Here is a 19059-nt window from a genome sequence, read left to right on the forward strand (position 1 = left end):
AGTCCCAGCTGCTTGGGAAGTTGGGGCAGGAGGATCAATTAAGCCTGGGAGGCAGAAGTTGCAGTGAGCTGAAATCACATCACTGCACACCATCTAGCCTGGCAACAGAGGGAGACCCTGTATCCAAAAACAAAGTATATATATGCTTTGAAATGACATTGAAAATGAGAAATCAACAGCTCTTCCCTGGTCGTTTAAACATGGAAACATCTGTGGAAGATCGTATTATTGTTCCCAATCATTCACACCCACTTCCTGAAAGCTGAATCCACCTTCTCCCTCCTGGGGAAGGAGTATTATCTGGCCCCCGTGATCCCATGATGGCCTTTGCCAAGGGCACGTATGTGGACATGACCAGTACCCCTTCAGAGCAGAAACTGAGAGCCATTGCTCTCTTGCTCTCGACCTTGGCCACAAGACTGTATCCCACGTGGGGGCTGTTCCTTTGGTTTGCATTTTAGGAAGAATTACAACCACACCCGACCCACAGCCAAGAAGAGCCCAGCCACAACTAGCCTACAAAAGAAATGAAAAACAGGCCAGGCGTGGTGGCTCATGCCTGTAATCCTAGCACTTTGGGAGGCCGGGGCAGGAAGATCACCTGAGGCCAGGAGTTTGAGACCGTATGGTCAACATGGCAAAACCCCATGTCTACTAAAAATACAAAAATGAGTTCTTTCAGCTGGAGCCGCCATCTTCCAGTAATTCACCAAAATGACGAACTCAAAGTGAAATATATGTTCTCTAGGCGTTTAGAAAACATAGGAGTTGTTTCTTTGGCCACATATATGCAGATCTGTAAGAAAGGTGATATTGTAGACATCAAGGGGATGGACACTGTCCAAAAAGGAATGCCCCACAAGTGTTACCATGGCGAAACTGGCAGAGTCTGCAGTGCCACCCAGCATGCTGTTGGCATTATAAACACACAAGTTAAGGGTGAGATTTTTGCCAAAAGGATGAATGTGCCGTTTGAGCACATTAAGCACTCTAAGAGCCTGAATAGCTTCCTGAAACTCGGGAAGGAAAATGATCAGAAAAAAAGAAGCCGAAGAGAAAGGGACCTGGGTTCAACGGAAGTGCCAGCCTGAGCCACCGAGAGAAGCTCACTGTGCGAGAACCAATGGGAAGGAGCCTGAGCAGCTGGAACCTCTTCCCTATGGATTCATGGCATCATAGGTGTTAAAAAAATAAAAGAGCTCTGGGCTGTAAAAATAAATGAAAATACAAAAATGAGCCAGGCGTGGCAGCGGGCACCTGTAAAATCTCAGCTACTTAGGAGGCTGAGGTAGGAGAATCACTTGAACCTGGGAGGCTGAAGTTCCAGTGAGCTGAGATGGCACCACTGCACTTCAGCCTGGGTGACAGAGTGAGACTCTGTCTCCAAAAAATAAATAAAATAAAAACAGGCAAGAAATAAGCCTTTATCATTGTGAGCCACTGAGATGTTGGGATTTTTGTTTGTTTGTTTGTTTGTTTTGAGACGGAGTTTCGCTGTTGTTACCCAGACTGGAGTGCAATGGCACAATCTCAGCTCACTGCAACCTCCGCCTCCTGGGTTTAAGCAATTCTCCTGCCTCAGCCTCCCGAGTAGCTGGGACTACAGGCACGCACCACCATGCCCAGCTAATTTTTAGTAGAGATGGGGTTTCACCTTGTTGACCAGGATGGTCTTGATCTCTTGACCTCGTGATCCACCCGCCTCGGCCTCCCAAAGTGCTGGAATTATAGGCGTGAGCCACCACGCCCAGCCTGTTTTGTTTGTTTTTTCAGACGAAGTCTCACGCTGTCTTCCAGGCTGGAGTGCAGTGGCGCGATCTCGGCTCACTGCAACCTCCGCCTCCAGGTTCAAATTATTCTCCTGCCTCAGGCAAGTAGCTGGGATTACAGGTGCCCGCCACCATACCCAGCTAATTTTGTATTTTTAGTAGAGACAGGGTTTCACCATATTGGCCAGGCTTGTCTCGAACTCCTGACCTTGTGATCCACCCACCTTGGCCTCCAAAAGTGCTGGAATTACAGGTGTGAACCATCCTGCCTGGACAAGGGATGGTTTATTATCACAGCTTAACCCTTTGAAAACTGACTAAAGCGTCCTATGATAGAATGGGTAAATAAAATATGGTGTGCCTATATGATGAAAATGCAGATATTAAATTTATTTTATTCATTTATTTACTTTTTTTTTTTGAGACGGAGTTTCCCTCTTGTTACCCAGGCTGGAGTGCAATGGCGCGATCTCGGCTCACTGCAACCTCCGCCTCCTGGTTCAGGCAATTCTCCTGCCTCAGCCTCCTGAGTAGCTGGGATTACAGGCATGCGCCACCATGCCCAGCTAATTTTTGTATTTTTAGTAGAGACGGGGTTTCACCATGTTGACCAGGATGGTCTCAATCTCTTGACCTCGTGATCCACCCGCCTTGGCCTCCCAAAGTGCTGGGATTACAGGCTTGAGCCACCATGCCCGGCCCTATTTATTTATTTTTGAGATGGAGACTCGCTCTTGTCACCCAGGCTGGAGTGCAATGGCGCGATCTTGGCTCACTGCAACCTCCGCCTCCCAGGTTCAAGTGATTCTCCTGCGTAGCTGGGATTACAGGCACCCGACACCACGCCTGGCTCATTTTTGTATTTTTAGTACAGACAGGGTTTTACCATGTTGGCCAGGCTGGTCTTGAACTCCTGACCTCAGGTGACTCACTCACCTTGGCCTCCCAAAGTGCTAAGATTACAGGCGTGAGCCACTGTGCTTGGCCTGTAGCTATTAAATTTAAAATTATATCTTAAACTGTATTAAACAATTTTAAGTCTATATGTATACAGCTTTATGCTTAAAGATAGAAATTGCTCAAAATATCATTTTCATAAGTGAGTAAGAGCAAAGTTTAAAAGTGAAATTACATCAGGATCTCAATTTTGTAAATGCAAATATAACTTGTATATCTATTGGCTGAAGTATGGTGATTTGAATGGTAACTTTTGGCTTTTTTGAGATGGAGTCTCACTTTGTTGCCCAATTCTCCTGCCTTAGCCTCCTGAGTGGCTGAGATTACAGGCACGCACCACCACACCAAGCTAATTTTTATATTTTTAATAGAAATGGGGTTTCACCATGTTGACCAGGCTGGTCTCCAACTTCCAACCTCAGGTAATCCACCCACCTCAGCCTGCAAAAGTGCTGGGATTACAGGTGTGAGCCACCGTGCTGGCTCTTGGGTGGTAACTTTTTAAAAAATAAAATGCAGGCTGGGTGTGGTGGCTCACACCTATAATCCTAGCCCTTTGGGAGGCCAAGGCAGGAGAATCACTTAAGGTCAAAGTTTGAGACCAGCCTGACCAATATGGTGAAACCCCAGCTCTTCTAAAATTACCAATATTAGCCGTGCATGGTGGCAGGCGCCTGTAGTCCCAGCTACTCCAAGGCTGAGGCAGGAGAATCACTTGAACTCAGGAGACAGAGGTTGCAGTGAGCTGAGATCACACTACTGCACTCCAGCCTGGGCAACCAAGCGAGACTCCATCTCAAAAAAATTAAATAAATAAAAATAAAAAATAAAATGCAGAAAGCTCAGAATTGAGTGGTAATTTTACCTAGAAAAAGGGATTGAGGGAAACAAGTATACCAAAATGTTAACAGTGGTTCTCTCAAGAGGGTAGAATTGGGGAGGGGGTCTATTTTCCTTTATGCTCATCTACACGGTCCAGCTTATCTATAATCACTTTTGTATTTTGGAAAAATCATTGTACTGTATGGGGATATTGAGAAGAATCACTGGCCAATGGCAATGTGATATGGAGAGGCAGGGGCCCTGCGCAGAAGATAGTAGGGCCCAGCTCCCAGCAGCCCATGGTGGGATGGGGAGGTGGGAGTAGAGAGGGGCTCTTCTGGCCTTAGACGCAGACCGTCCAGGCAGACCTAAGCCTAGCAGCTTTGAAGGTCCTGTGAGAACGTGACTTTTAAAAAATTAATTGACTCGATCCAAGATGGCCGACCACTAACAGCTCAGGATTGTAGCTCCCAGTGAAAGCCCAGAGAACGAGACGACGCCACACTTTTAGACGAATTTTCGTCACTCACCGATCAGCCGACTCCCAGTGGAGGAGCCCCACGGGTCGCCAGCGCGACTCTTGTGGCCGCCGCAGTGGTTTTGCCGGCGTCTCGGCGCAGCAGCTCTTCATGCAGAGCCAACGGGACTGCTTCCCCTACTGACCGGAGTTTGGAGCTCCAGGAAGTCAGAGCCGCTTGTTGCGGACTCAAGAGGGAAGCCAGACCAGAGATTCCCGGGCAGAAGAGCACCATCAGTCTTACCGCTGCTATTTAGGCTGCCACAGTGGGTTGCTCGGATCCCAGCACTGGGAATCAATAAGTCGGACGTCGACTCAGTAAACTAATTAGAAAGGCGGTTCATCTACAATGAAGGGAAAAAAACAGCCTAAGAAGGCCGAGTATACTCAAAATCAGAACCCATCAGCAATGGAACAAGCCCTGATGGAAAAGGACTCATCAGTAACGGAACAAGCCCTGATGGAAAAGGACTGTGTTCCATTATCTGAAGTAGGCTTTAAAAGGTGGATGATAAGAAACTTCTGGGAGTTAAAGGAACTTGTTCTAACCCAATGTAAAGAAACTAAGAACTTGGAAAAAAGGTTAGATGAAATGTTGAAAAGAATAGACAATATAGAGAGGAATACAAATGAACTTATGGAGTCGAAAAATACAACACGAGAACTTAGTGAAATATGTACAAGCTTAAACAGCCGAATGGATCAAACAGAAGAAAGGGTATCAGAGGTCGAAGATCAACTTAATGAAACAAAACAAGACAAGAATAGAGAAAAAAGGATAAAAAGGAATGAGCAAAATCTCCAAGCAATATGGGACTATGTGAAAAGACCTAATATACGCTTGATTGGTGTACCTGAATGTGACGGAGAGAATGAATTCAAGCTGGAAAATACTCTCCAGGACATTATCCAGGAAAATTTTCCTAATTTAGCAAAGCAGGACACTATTCAACCCCAGGCAATACAGAGAACACCACAAAGATATTCCTCAAGAAGACCAACCCCAAGGCACATAATCGTTAGATTCACCAAGATCGAAACGAAGGAGAAAATATTAAGGGCAGACAGAGAGAAAGATCAAGTTACCCATAAAGGTAAGCCTATTAGGCTTACAGCAGATCTCTCAACGGAAACCCTACAAGCTAGAAGAGAGTGGGGGCCAATATTCAATATACTTAATCAACAGAACTTTCAGCCCAGAATTTCATATCCTGCCAATTTAAGCTTTACCTTTGAAGGAAAAATAAAATTTTTTAGGAACAAGCAAGTACTCAGATTTTATTACCACCAGGCCTGCTTTACAAGAACTTCTAAAAGAAGCACTATACTCAGAAAGGAACAACCAGTATGACCCTTTCTAAAAATACACCAAAAAGTAAAGAGCATTAACATAAAGAAGAATTTTTATCAACGAAAGGACAAAATAGCCAGTTAATATCAAACGGCAGCAACCCTAAATTTAAATCAACCAAATCTCCCAATCAAAAGAGACAGACAAAATCTAACGGTGTATCCAAAGATATACATAGACTCAAAATAAAGGGTTGGAAAAAAAAAACGTACCAACCAAATGGAGAGCAAAAATAAATAAATAAAAAGCAGGAGTTGCAATTTTCACATTTGACAAAATAGATTTCAAAGCTACAAGGATACAAGGATAAAAGGATTAATGTAATAATAAGAGATCTTAACACTCAGATACATAAGACCCATAATGAGATTTAGATTCAACGAGACAGAAAATTGATAACAATATCCGGGACTGGAACTAAGATCCAGAACAAATAAACTCAATAGGGCTCTCCATTTTAAACACAAAAAATATACATTATCCACAAAATCTAACGATATATCTAAAGATATACAAAGACTCAAAACAAGGGGATGGAAAAAAACTCACCAACCAAATGGAGAGCAAAAATAAATAAATAAAAAGCAGGAGTTGCAATTCTCACACTTAATAAAATAGATTTCAAAGCTACAAGGATGCAAGGGTAAAAGGATTAATGTAACAATAAGAGATCTTAACACCCAGATACATAAGACACATAATGAGATTTAGATTCAATGAGACAGCAAATTGATAACGATATCCAGGACTTGAACTCAGAGCCAGAACAAATAAACACAATAGAGGTCTCCATTTTAAACACATAAAATATGCATTAACCACTTTAAACACTCAAAATATTGATCGGCCATTATTGAAACCCATTTTAGGAATGAAGTAATATTCCTTTTTCCCTCTTTTTCTTTTTTCCCCTTAAAAAAAAAAAAATTAATTGACTCTACCCATCTGATAAAGGGCTAATATCCAGAATCTACAAAGAACTAAAACAGATATACAAGAAAAAAACAACCCCATTCAAAAGTGGGCAAAGGATATGAACAGACACTTTTCAAAAGAAGACATATATGAGGCCAACAAACATAGGAAAAAATGCTCATCATCACTGGTCATTAGAGAAATACAAATCAAAACTACATTGAGATACCATCTCATGCCAGTTAGAATGGCGATCATTAAAAAATCTGGAGACAACAGATGCTGGAGAGGATGTGGAGAAACAGGAACACTTTTACACTGCTGGTGGGAGTGTAAACTAGTTCAACCATTGTGGAAAACAGTGTGGCGATTTCTCAAGGATCTAGAAATAGAAATTCCATTTGACCCAGCAATCCCACTATTGGGTATATATCCAAAGAACTATAAATCATTCTTCTATAAAGATACATGCACACGTATGTTCATTGCAGCCCTGTGTACAATAGCAAAGACCTGGAACCAACCCAAATACCCATCAATGATAGACTGGACAAAGAAAATGTGGAACACATACACCATGGAATACTACATAGCCATAAAAAACGATGAGTTCGTGTCCTTTGTAGGGACTTGGATGAATCTAGAAACCATCATTCTTAGCAAACGGACCCAAGAACAGAAAGCCAAGCACCATATGTTCTCACTCATAGGTGGGTGTTGCACAACGAGACCACGTGGACTCAGGGAGAGGAGCATCACACACAGGGGACAGTTGGGGGTCAGGTAGGGGAGAGACAATAGGGGGTGCGGAGGGATAACATGGGGAGATATGCCAGATATAGTATGCACCTAAAGTAAAATAAATAAATTATTAAAAAATAATTAACTGACTCCTGGCCAGGTGCAGTGGCTCACACCTGTAATCCCAGCACTTTGGGAGGCTGGGGTGGGCAGATCACGAAGTCAGGAGTTCGAGACCAGCCTGGCCAGCACGGGGAAACCCTGTCTCTAGTAAAAATACAAAAAATTAGCCGGGCATGGTGGCAAGCACTTGCAATCCCAGCTACTCAGGAGGCTGAGGCAGGAGAATCACTTGAACCCAGGAGGTGGAGGCTGCAATGAGCCCAGTTGCGCCATTGCATTCTAGCCTGGGCAACAAGAGCAAATCTCAATCTCAAAAAAAAAAAAAAATTTGACTCCAAATATAAAAATTAAAATGTCATTTCAAAGTTAATAGATGTTTAAATGTCTAGGAATTTTAACCTTATGTCAAAAGTCAAATATAATGACTGCTTAATGGGTGTGGGATGCCATCTGGGGTGACAGAAAAGCTCGGGAACTAAACAGTGGTGGGCACACGATCTTGTGATGGTCTTAATACCACTGAATTGCGCACTTTAACACGGAACGTTGTATGTGTATTTAACCGCCAAAACAAAACGTTCAATATCAATGCAAGTCAACTCACATATAATTAGTGTGGACGGAACTTACACTTAGTGTGGGGTTTGGATGACCTTCTGTGTATTGAATACGATGCTAACGGGACCCCAAAATTAAATTGTTCCAGAAGAGTCAGTGGTTGCTAATGATTCATGATCTCCTGTCACTGGACACGTTGTGGCGTGACAGTGAATGGGCAGCTTTTGGGGGAGGGGCAGGAGTGAGGTACAGAGCACAAAACTCATACTCACCTCGCCGCTTCAGGTCTGGGGCACAGCCTCAGGTCTGAGCAATCAGCCAACCCACATAATTACAGGCTACACTCTCCTGAGATGCCATAGAACCAGCACTGGGGGGCAGCAGAGAGCCGAGTCTGGCTGGGGAGGGCATCTGGGGTTCTCCCTACACCCAGGACTCCTCCCACCTCCCCCACCCTACCCAGGTTTACCCCACCCCCCCACCCCGTTCTCTTGCCCCTGCCCAACCCTACCAAGACAGTCTCATCAGTTTGGTTTTCAGATGATGCCATTTCTTTGAGGAAAATTTTTGCCGGTAAACCCTGTCTCACCAACTCCTTCCAATGGGATATTCAAGAGTATTCAAGCAAGGCCAGTTTTTACGTGTTAAACACATTCCGTAATTTAAAACATGTTTTGAATTTCCTCTGGGACAGTCTATGGGTAATTTCCGAAGCTGGCCTAATAAAGTTCACATCCTGTTTTGGCAGGGTATCAGTTTTAAGACTCTTCACCTGATACTCATCATGCTGATGTCTTTAAAACAAATTTTTTTTTTTTTTTTGAGACGGAGTTTCACTCTTGTTACCCAGGCTGGAGTGCAATGGCGCCATCTTGGCTCACCGCAACCTCTGCCTCCTGGGTTCACACAATTCTCCTGCCTCAGCCTCCCGAGTAGCTGGGATTACAGGCACGCACCACATGCCCAGCTAATTTTTGTATTTTTAGTAGAGACAGGGTTTCACCTTCTTGACCAGGATGGTCTCGATCTCTTGACCTTGTGATCCACCCACCTCGGCCTCCCAAAGTGCTGGGATTATAGGCGTAAGCCACCGCACCCGGCCTGCCACAGGTATCTTCTAAGATGTTTGGGATCCGTTGGCCCTTACCACGTAACAAACCACCTCACAACTGAGTAATTTTAAGCAACGGCTTGGCGGTGGCTCACACCTGTAATCCCTGCACTTTGGGATGACGAGGTGGGCAGATCAATTGAGGTCAGGAGTTCAAGACCAGCATGGCCAACATGGCAAAAATCTGTCTCCACTAAAAATGCAAAAAGTAGACAGCTGTGGTGGTGCACGCCTGTAGTCCCAGCTACTCGGGAGGCTGAGGCAGGGGAATTGACTGAACCCAGGAGGCTGAGGTTACAGTGAGCTGAGATCACACCAATGCACTCCAGCCTGGGTGACAGAGTAAGACTCTGTCTCAAAAAAAAAAAAAAAAAGCAACTGCAATTATTGTTATTATTATATTTGGATTGGGCTTAGCCGAGTGTTTCTGACACAGGTCAGGTAAGCCCCAAAACTGGGGCTTAGCCTGAGAGTGTTCTCGACTTTGCCCAGGAAAGAATTCAAGGGTAAGTTGGGGAAGTTAAACAGCAACTTCTATTGACGCATCTGTGCACAGCAGCATAGGTACTGCTCCTAGCAGAGCAGGCCTGCCCCATAGACAGTGTGCCCAGAATAACAGCTCAGAGGCCATTCTGCATTCATACTTATATCCACTTGTAATTATATGCAGAAATTTCTAGGATGAGAGTGGTAACTTCTGGGTCATTGGGTTGTTGCCATGGAAAGGGATGGTAACTTCCAGAGGTTGCCATGGCAATGGTAAACTAACATGGCACAGTGGTGGGCGGGTCTTATGGAAAGCTGCTTCTGCCCCAACCTGTTTTAGCTAGTCCTCAATTTGGTCGGGTGTTTGAGCCTGCTTCTGGAGTCGAGTCCCACCTCCTACCTCAGTTTTTCTGCTGGTGTCACCTGATTCACTCTGTGGCCACAGTCAGCTGGCAGGTGGGTGGGAGCTGGTTGGTCTGGGTCCCAGATGGCCTCACTCACATGTCTGCATTTGACGGGGGTGACGGGGCAAGCTGAGCTAATCTCCTCATCAAGCAGACCAGACTTCACATGGCAGCTGGTCTCGAAAAGCAGCAAGAGAGGCCAAGCCCCAGCACACAAATGCTTTTTTTTTTTTTTTTTTTTTGAGGCGGAGTCTCACTCTGTCACCAGGCTGGAGTACAGTGTCATGATCTCGGCTCACTGCAACCTCCGCCTCCTGGGTTCAAGCAATTCTCCTGCCTCAGCCTCCCGAGCAGCTGGGACTACAAGCATGTACCACCACACCTGGCTAATTTTTTGTACTTTTAGTAGAGATGGGGTTTTACCATGTTGGCCAAGATGGTCTCTATCTCTTGTCCTCGTGATCGGCCCACCTCGGCCTCCCAAAGTGCTGGGATTACAGGCATGAGCCACCGCGCCTGGCCAATATTGTAGACTTTTAAAAAGTATCTGGCTGAGTTGCAGTGGCTCACACTTGTAATCCCAGCACACTGGGAGGCCAAGGTGGGAGGATCACTTGAGCTGGGAGTCTGAGACCAGCCTGGGCAACATAGTGAAACTTCATCTCTACAAAAAATTTTAAAAATTAGCCAGGTACGGTGGCTCATGCATGTAGTCCCAGCTACTTGTGAGGCTGAGGTAAGAGGATCACTTGAGCCTGGGAGGTAGAGTTTGCAGTGAGGCAAGATGGTGCCACTGCATTCCAGCCTGGACAACAGAGCAAGACGCTGTCTCAGAAAAACAGACAATAAAAGCGTATCTACCGCATGTTCTCTCCTCTTTGCTGCTGCCAAGGATTTCCTTACAAACAGGCAGGAACGGACGGCAGCACTTGCCAGCTAACAGTAACCCCATCCTCCTGGGATCGAGTGCAAGGTGATTAAAAGTGCATTTTCCCAGATGTATCTGGGGACACCAGTCCCATGAAATAAGATGTTATGGGTTACAATTTGTCCCCCGCCTCCAAATTTATTTTATCATTTATTTATTATTTTTTGAGACAGAGTCTCACTCTGTTGCCCAGGAGTGCAATGGTGCCATCTCAGCTCACCACAACCTCTGCCACCCAGATTCAAGCAATTCTCCTGCCTCACCCTCCCGAGTAGCTGGGACTACAGGCTCATGTCACCAAGCACAGGTAATTTTTGTATTTTTAGTAGAGATGGGGTTTCACTATGTTGGCCAGGCTGGTCTCAAACTCCTGATCTCAAGTGATCCGCCTGCCTCGACCTCCCTAAATGCTAGGATTACAGGCGTGAGCCACCACACCTGGCCTCCACCTCCAAATGTATATGTTGAAGCTTTAACCCTCATTGCCACTGTATTTAGAGGAAGGACCTTTGAGGAGATAATTAAGGTTAAATGTGGTTTTAAGGGTGAGACCTTAATTCAGTAGGACTGGTGGCCTCATAAGAGACATCAGAAGTGCATGTGCTCAGACAAAAGGCCACATGTGAGGCCACAAGGAGGCCTCACCAGGACCAACCCTCCTGGCACCTTGATCTCGGATGTCTCCAGAACTGTGAGAATATAAATTGGTTTATATTCTGTTTAAGCCACCCAGACTGTGATTTTTGTTATGGGAGTCCAAGCTGAATAACACATAAGGGTTCCTGGGTTAAACAAGTTTGCGAATCTGTGTGCAATACTGACCTTTCCCCCTCCCCTGGAGATTCCCGAAGCTCTTTAGCTTCTTAAAGGCTCTGAGAAGCTCCTCAGCAAAGAAATCTCTAGTTTCACACAGCGCTTCTCAAATGTGTTTGAACATCAGCTTTCTCGACACCTCCGATTGCCCCAGGAAGCTGCATCTGCTGCCCTCAGCTTGATGCCTTTGTTCTCTCACAGTTCTGGAGACCAGAAAGGCAAAGTCAAGGTGCTGGCAGGCGTGGCTCCTTTGGGAGGCTGTGAAGGAGAATCTGTTCCCTGCCCTTCTCCTGGCTTCCAGTGGCTGTGGCAACCCCGAGCTTTCTAAGCTCAGCTCCCATCTCTGCCTTTGTTTTCACATGGCCTCCCCCTCTGTGTCTCACTCTCTTTTTCTTTGTTCCTTTTTTGAGGGACAAGATCGCACTCTCTCCCAGGCTGGAGTGCAGTGGGCTCATCCAGTGAACCGTGACAACACCACTGCAGCCTTGACTTCCCCGGGCTCAAGTGATCCTCCCACCTCTGCCTCCTGGTAGCTGGGTGCGCACCACCATACCCAGCTAATTTTTTGCAGGTACAGGGTCTCATTTTGTTGCCCGGGCTGATCTTGAGCTCCCGGACTCAAGTGATCCACCCACCTCAGCCTCCCAAAGTGTTGGGATTACAGGCGTGAGCCACTGCACCCAGCCGGGATCTCGTCCTCAATCCCCTTTCTCTCATCAGGAGTCCAGGCGTTGGGTTTAGGGCCCACCCTGAATCCAGCATGATCCTTAACTTCATTACTTCCACAAAGACCCTATTCCAAATAAGGTCACATTCACAGGGTCCAGGTGCACGTGTCTTTCAAGAGCATCATTCAGTCCACTGCAGAAGCCAAAGAACAACTGAGGTGGCTGCTGAGCGCAGACACAGCACTGGGGGTGAGGGCCCCCGGCCCTGGGCTGGTGTCTGCAGGCTCGGGGTCCATGACCTCCAGGGGACGTGCTGGGGAGAACACCCTCTGCTGACAGCGCTGGCTCCCAAGTCCTCATTTCTAAGCTCTGCTCACCAGCCCCCACAAACACATCTCGGTGTGGGCCAGGTGAGGCTTTTGCTCTATTCTTTCTAAATGTGGCTGGACTTCCTGACCCTGCCCTTCCTGTTTTGGCCTGAAAAACAGGGCCTGTCTTTCTGGGGAACATTTGCAAAAAAGCAATGCCCACCTGGTGGCAGCATGGCAGGCAGGCTCCCACAGGGCCATCCCGGAGCCCTCCTCCCACAGCCCCTTCCCACGTGCCCCTCCTGCCCAGAACCCTTCACTGCTCCCAGGGCCTCCAGGAGAAAGTACGACCTCCTGCTCCTCCTTCCAGAGTTAGCCTTCCAGGATTTAGGGAGTATGTTCCTGCAGCTTCCCCCCAGAGGCCCACCTCTGTCTGTCTTGCTGCTGTTCCTCCTGGCTGGCACCCCAGCCCTTCCTCCCCACACCTGTCCGCAGCCCCATGTGCCTGCAAGCCACTACAACCTCCATCTCCTGGGTTCAAGGGATTCTCCTGCCTTAGCCTCCCGAGTAGCTGGGATTACAGGCTCGCACCACCATGCCCAACTAATTTCTGTATTTTTAGTAGAGATGGGATTTCACCATGTTGGCCAGAATGGTCTCAATCTCTTGACCTTGTGATCCGCCCACCTTGGCCTCCCAAAGTGCTGGAATTACAGGTGCACCTGGCCTAAAGATTTTCTGATTGGCAGTTGTCTGAAAGAATTGTTATTATCACCGGGCGCGGTGGCTCACGCCTGTAATCCCAGCACTTTAGGAGGCCGAGGAGGGTGGATCACGAGGTCAAGAGATCGAGACAATCCTGGTCAACATAGTGAAACCCCGTCTCTACTAAAAATACAAAAATTAGCTGGGCATGGTGGTGCACGCCTGTAATCCCAGCTACTCAGGAGGCTGAGGCAGGAGAATTGCCTGAACCCAGGAGGCGGAGGTTGCGGTGAGCCAAGATCGCGCCATTGCACTCCAGCCTGGGTAACAAGAGTGAGACTCTGTCTCAAAAAAAAAAAAAAGATCTGAATAGGAAACATTTGTCATTTATTGCCTCTAAGGGCAGTCACCTATGAGATTTCATCTACATACTAAGAACCTTGGTCTACACAACCCCTTATCTTTTTTTTTTTTTTTTTTTTTTTCACAGGCACGCGCCACCATGCCCAGCTAATTTTTTGTATTTTTAGTAGAGACGGGGTTTCACCATGTTGACCAGGATGGTCTCGGTCTCTTGATCTCGTGATCCACCCGCCTCGGCCTCCCAAAGTGCTGGGATTACAGGCGTGAGCCACCGCGCCCGGCCCACAACCCCTTATCTTAACCCACACACTTCTTTCCATTGGTTCCATGTCTTTAGATAATAACAATTCTTTTTTTTTTTTTTTTTTTTGAGACGGAGTTTCACTTTTTTTTTTATTGCATTTTAGATTTTGGGGTACATGTGCGGAACATGAAAGATAGTTGCATAGGTACACACGAGGCAGCATGATTTGCTGTCTTCCTCCCCTTCACCCACATCTGGCATTTCTCCCCATGCTATTCCTCCCCAGCTCCCCTGCCCCGCTGTCCCTCCCCTATTCCCCCCAATAGACCCCAGTGTATAGTGCTCCCCTCCCTGTGTCCATGTATTCTCATTGTTCATCACCCACCTATGAGTGAGAATATGAGGTATTTCATTTTCTGTTCTTTGTCAGTTTGCTGAGAATGATGTTCTCCAGATTCATCCATGTCCTTACAAAGGACACGAACTCATCATTTTTGATTGCTGCATAATAGTCCGTGGTATATACGTGCCACATTTTTCCAGTCCAGTCTATCATCGATGGGCATTTGGGTTGGTTCCAGGTCTTTGCTATTGTAAACAGTGCTGCAATGAACATTCGTGTGCATGTGTCCTTATAGTAGAATGATTTATAGTCCTTTGGGTATATACCCAGTAATGGGATTGCTGGGTCAAATGGAATTTCTATTTCTAGGTCTTTGAGGAATCTCCACACTGTCTTCCACAGTGGTTGAACTAATTTACACTCCCACCAGCAGTGTAAAAGTGTTCCTATTTCTCCACATCCTCTCCAGCATCTGTTGTCTCCAGATTGTTTAATGATCACCATTCTAACTGGCGTAAGATGGTATCTCAATGTGGTTTTGATTTGCATCTCTCTGATGACCAGTGATGATGAGCATTTTTTCATATGTTTGTTGGCGTCACGTATGTCTTCTTTTGTATACTGTCTGTTCATATCCTTTGCCCATTTTTGAATGAGCTTGTTTGTTTTTTTCCTGTAAATCTGTTTGAGTTTCTTGTAAATTCTAGATATCAGCCCTTAGATGGGTAAACTGCAAAAATTTTTTCCCATTCTGTTGGTTGCCAATTAACTCTAGTGACTGTTTCTTTTGCCGTGCAGAAGCTGTGGAGTTTGATTAGGTCCCATTTGTCTGTTTTGGCTTTTGCTGACAATGCTTTTGGTGTTTTGGTCATGAAGTCCTTGCCTACTCCTATGTCCTGAATGGTTTTGCCTGGATTTTCTTCTAGGATTTTTATGGTGCCAGGTCTTACGTTTAAGTCTTTAATCCATCTGGAGTTAATTTTAGTGTAAGGTGTCAGGAAGGGGTCCAGTTTCTGCTTTCTGCACATGGCTAGCCAGTTTTCCCAACACCATTTATTAAACAGGGAATCCTTTCCCCATTGCTTGTTTTTGTCAGGTTTATCAAAGATTGTATGGTTGTAGATATGTTGTGTTGCCTCCAATGCCTCTGTTCTGTTCCATTGGTGTATATCTCTGTTTTGGTACCAGTACCACGCTGTTTTGATTACTGTAGCCCTGTAGTATAGTTTGAAGTCCAGTAGTGTGATGTCTCCTGCTGTGTTCTTTTTGCTTAGAATTGACTTGGCTATGCGGGCTCTCTTTTGGTTCCGTATGAAGTTCAAGGTGGTTTTTTCCAGTTCTGTGAAGAAAGTCAATGGTAGCTCGATGGGGATAGCGTTGAGTCTGTAAATTACTTTGGGCAGTATGGCCATTTTCACAATATTGATTCTTCCTAACCATGAACATGGAATGTCTCTCCATCTGTTTGTGTCCTCTCTTATTTAGTTGAGCAGTGCTTTGTAGTTCTCCTTGAAGAGGTCCCTTACATTCCTCGTAAGTTGTATTCCTAGGTATTTTATTCTCTTTGTAGCAATTGTGAATGGCAGTTCGTTCTTGATTTGGCTCTCTTTAAGTCTGTTATTGGTGTAGAGGAATGCTTGTGATTTTTGCACATTAATTTTATATCCTGAGACTTTGCTGAAGTTGCTTATCAGTTTCAGGAGTTTTTGGGCTGAGACGATGGGGTCTTCTCGATATATTATCATGTCATCTGCAAATAGAGACAATTTGGCTTCCTCCTTTCCTATTTGTATACCTTTTATTTCTCTTTCTTGCCTGATTGCTCTGCCTAGAACTTCCAGTATTATATTGAATAGGAGTGGTGAGAGAGGGCATCCTTGCTAGTGCCAGATTTCAAAGGGAATGCTTCCAGTTTTTGCCCATTCAGTATGATATTGCCTGTTGGTTTGTCGTAAATAACTTTTATTATTTTGAGATACGTTCCATCAATACCGAGTTTATTGAGGGTTTTTAGCATAAAGAGCTGTTGAATTTTGTCAAAGGCCTTCTCTGCATCGATTGAGATAATCATGTGGTTTTTGGTTTTGGTTCTGTTTATGTGGTGAATTACGTTTATAGACTTGGGTATGTTGAATCAGCCTTGCATCCCTGGGATGAATCCTACTTGATCATGATGGATAAGTTTTTGATGTGCTGTTGCAATCGGTTTGCCAGTATTTTATTGAAGATTTTTGTGTCTATGTTCATCATGGATATTGGCCTGAAGTTTTCTTTTCTTGTTGAGTCTCTGCCAGGTTTTGGTATCAGGATGATGTTGGTCTCATAAAATGATTTGGGAAGGATTCCCTCTCTTTGGATTATCTGGAATAGTTTCAGAAGGAATGGTACCAGCTCCTCTTTGTGTGTCTGGTAGAATTCAGCTGTGAACCCATCAGGACCTGGGCTTTTTTTGTGTGGTAGGTTCTTAATTGCTGCCTCAACTTCAGACCTTGTTATTGGTCTATTCATAGTTTCGGCTTCCTCCTGGTTTAGGCTTGGGAGGACACAAGTGTCCAAGAATTTATCCATTTCTTCCAGGTTTACAGTTTATGTGCATAGAGTTGTTTGTAATATTCTCTGATGATGGTTTGAATTTCTGTGGAATCTGTGGTGATTTCCCCTTTATTGTTTTTTATTGCATCTATTTGGTTATTCTCTCTTTTCTTTTTTATCAACCTGGCTAGTGGTCTGTCTATTTTATTGATCTTTTCAAAAAAACAGCTCTTGGATTTATTGATTTTTTGAAGGGTTTTTTGTATCTCTATCTCCTTCAGTTCTGCTCTGATCTTAGTTTTTTCTTGTCTTCTGCTAGGTTTTGAGTTTTTTTCATCTTGCTCCTCCAGCTCTTTCAATTTTGATGTTAGGGTGTCAATTTTGGATCGCTCCACTCTTCTCATGTGGGCACTTATAGCTATATATTTTCCTCTAGAGACTGCTTTAAATGTGTCCCAGAGATTCTGGTATGCTGTGTCTTCATTCTCGTTGGTTTTGAAGAACTTCTTTATTTCTGCCTTCATTTCATTGTTTATCCAGTCAACATTCAAGAGCCAGTTGTTCAGTTTCCATGAAGCTGTGAGGTTCTGAGTTCGTTTCTGAATTCTGAGTTCTAACTTGATTGCACTATGGTCTGAGAGACTGTTTGTTATTATTTCAGTTGTTTTGCATTTGCTGAGGAGTGATTGACTTCCAATTATGTAGTCAATTTTAGAGTAGGTTTGATGTGGTGCTGAGAAGAATGTATATTCTGTGGATTTTGGGTGGAGAGTTCTGTAAATGTCTATCAGGTTTGCTTGCTCCAGGTCTTGGTTCAAGTCCTGGATATCCTTGTTAATTTTCTGTCTGGTTGATCTGTCTAATATTGACAGTGGAGTGTTAAAGTCTCCCACTATTATTGTGTGGGAGTCTAAGTCTCTTTGTAAGTCATTAAGAACTTGCCTTATATATCTGGGTGCTCCTGTATTGGGTCCATATATACTTAGGATCGTTAGCTCTTCTTGTTGTATCGATCCTTTTACCATTATGTAATGGCCTTCTTTGTCTCTTTTGATCTTTGTTGATTTAAAGTCTATTTTATCAGAGACGAGAATTGCAACTCCTGCTTTTCTTTGCTCTCCATTTGCTTGGTAAATCTTCCTCCATCCCTTTATTTTGAGCCTTTGTGTATCCTTGCATGTGAGATGGGTTTCCTGGATACAGCACACAGATGGGTTTTGGCTTTTTATCCAATTTGCCAGTCTATGTCTTTTGATTGGTGCATTTAGCCCATTTACATTTAGGGTTAATATTGTTATGTGTGAATTTGATACTGCCATTTTGATGCTAGCTGGCTGTTTTGCCCGTTAGTTGATGCAGATTCTTCATTTTGTTGATGCTCTTTACCATTTGGTATATTTTTGGAATGGCTGGTACTGGTTGTTCCTTTCTATGTGTAGTGCCTCTTTCAGGAGCTCTTGTAAAGCAGGCCTGGTGGTGACAAAATCTCTGAGTACTTGCTTGTTCACAAAGGATTTTATTTTTCCTTCACTTATGAAGCTCAGTCTGGCTGGATATGAAATTCTGGGTTGAAAGTTCTTTTCTCTAAGGATGTTGAATATTGTCCCCCACTCTCTTCTGGCTTGTAGGGTTTCTGCTGAGAGATCTGCTGTGAGTCTGATGGGCTTCCCTTTGTGGGTGACCTGACCTTTCTCTCTGGCTGCCCTTAGCATTTTCTCCTTCATTTCAACCCTGGTGAATCTGACGATTATGTGCCTTGGGGTTGCTCTTCTTCCTGAATATCTTTGTGGTGTTCTCTGTATTTCCTGCATTTGAGTGTTGGCCTGTCTTGCTAGGTTGGGGAAATTTTCCTGGATAATATCCTGAAGAGTATTTTCCAGCTTGGATTCATTCTCTTTGTCACATTCAGGTACACCTATCAAACGTAGATTAGGTCTCTTCACATAGTCCCACATTTCTTGGAGACTTTGTTCATTCCTTTTTGCGCTTTTTTCTCTAATCTTGGCTTCTCATTTTATTTCACTGAGTTGATCTTCAACTTCTGATATCCTTTCTTCTGCTTGGTCAATTTGGCTGTTGAAATTTGTGCATGCTTCGCAAAGTTCTCGTGTTGTGTTTTTCAGCTCCTTCAATTCACTTATATTCCTCTCTAAGTTGTCCATTCTTGTTATCATTTCCTCGAATCTCTTTTCAAATCTTTTTTCAAGGTTCTTAGTTTCTTTGCATTGAGTTAGAACATGTTTTTTTAGCTCACGGAAGTTTCTCATTACCCACCTTCTGAAGTCTGATTCTGTCATTTCATCACACTCATTCTCCATCCAGCTTTGTTCCCTTACTGGTGAGGAGTTGTGGTCCCTTGTAGGAGGGGAGGTGTTCTGGTTTTGGGTGTTTTCCTCCTTTT

At 44.6% G+C, this 19059-nt stretch overlaps 1 long non-coding RNA gene across 1 annotated transcript; it reads left to right on the forward strand.

The window, feature by feature from the left end:
- Positions 1-9692: 9692 nt before the first annotated feature.
- LOC118154818 (uncharacterized) lies at positions 9693-13555 on the forward strand. Its single transcript, XR_013519155.1, has 4 exons — positions 9693-9806; positions 10856-10989; positions 11906-12066; positions 12316-13555. It is a non-coding gene; the product is annotated as an uncharacterized LOC118154818 (long non-coding RNA).
- The last annotated feature ends 5504 nt before the right edge of the window (positions 13556-19059 follow it).

Source organism: Callithrix jacchus, chromosome 6, assembly GCF_049354715.1.
Source record: "Callithrix jacchus isolate 240 chromosome 6, calJac240_pri, whole genome shotgun sequence".
NCBI lineage: Eukaryota > Metazoa > Chordata > Mammalia > Primates > Cebidae > Callithrix > Callithrix jacchus.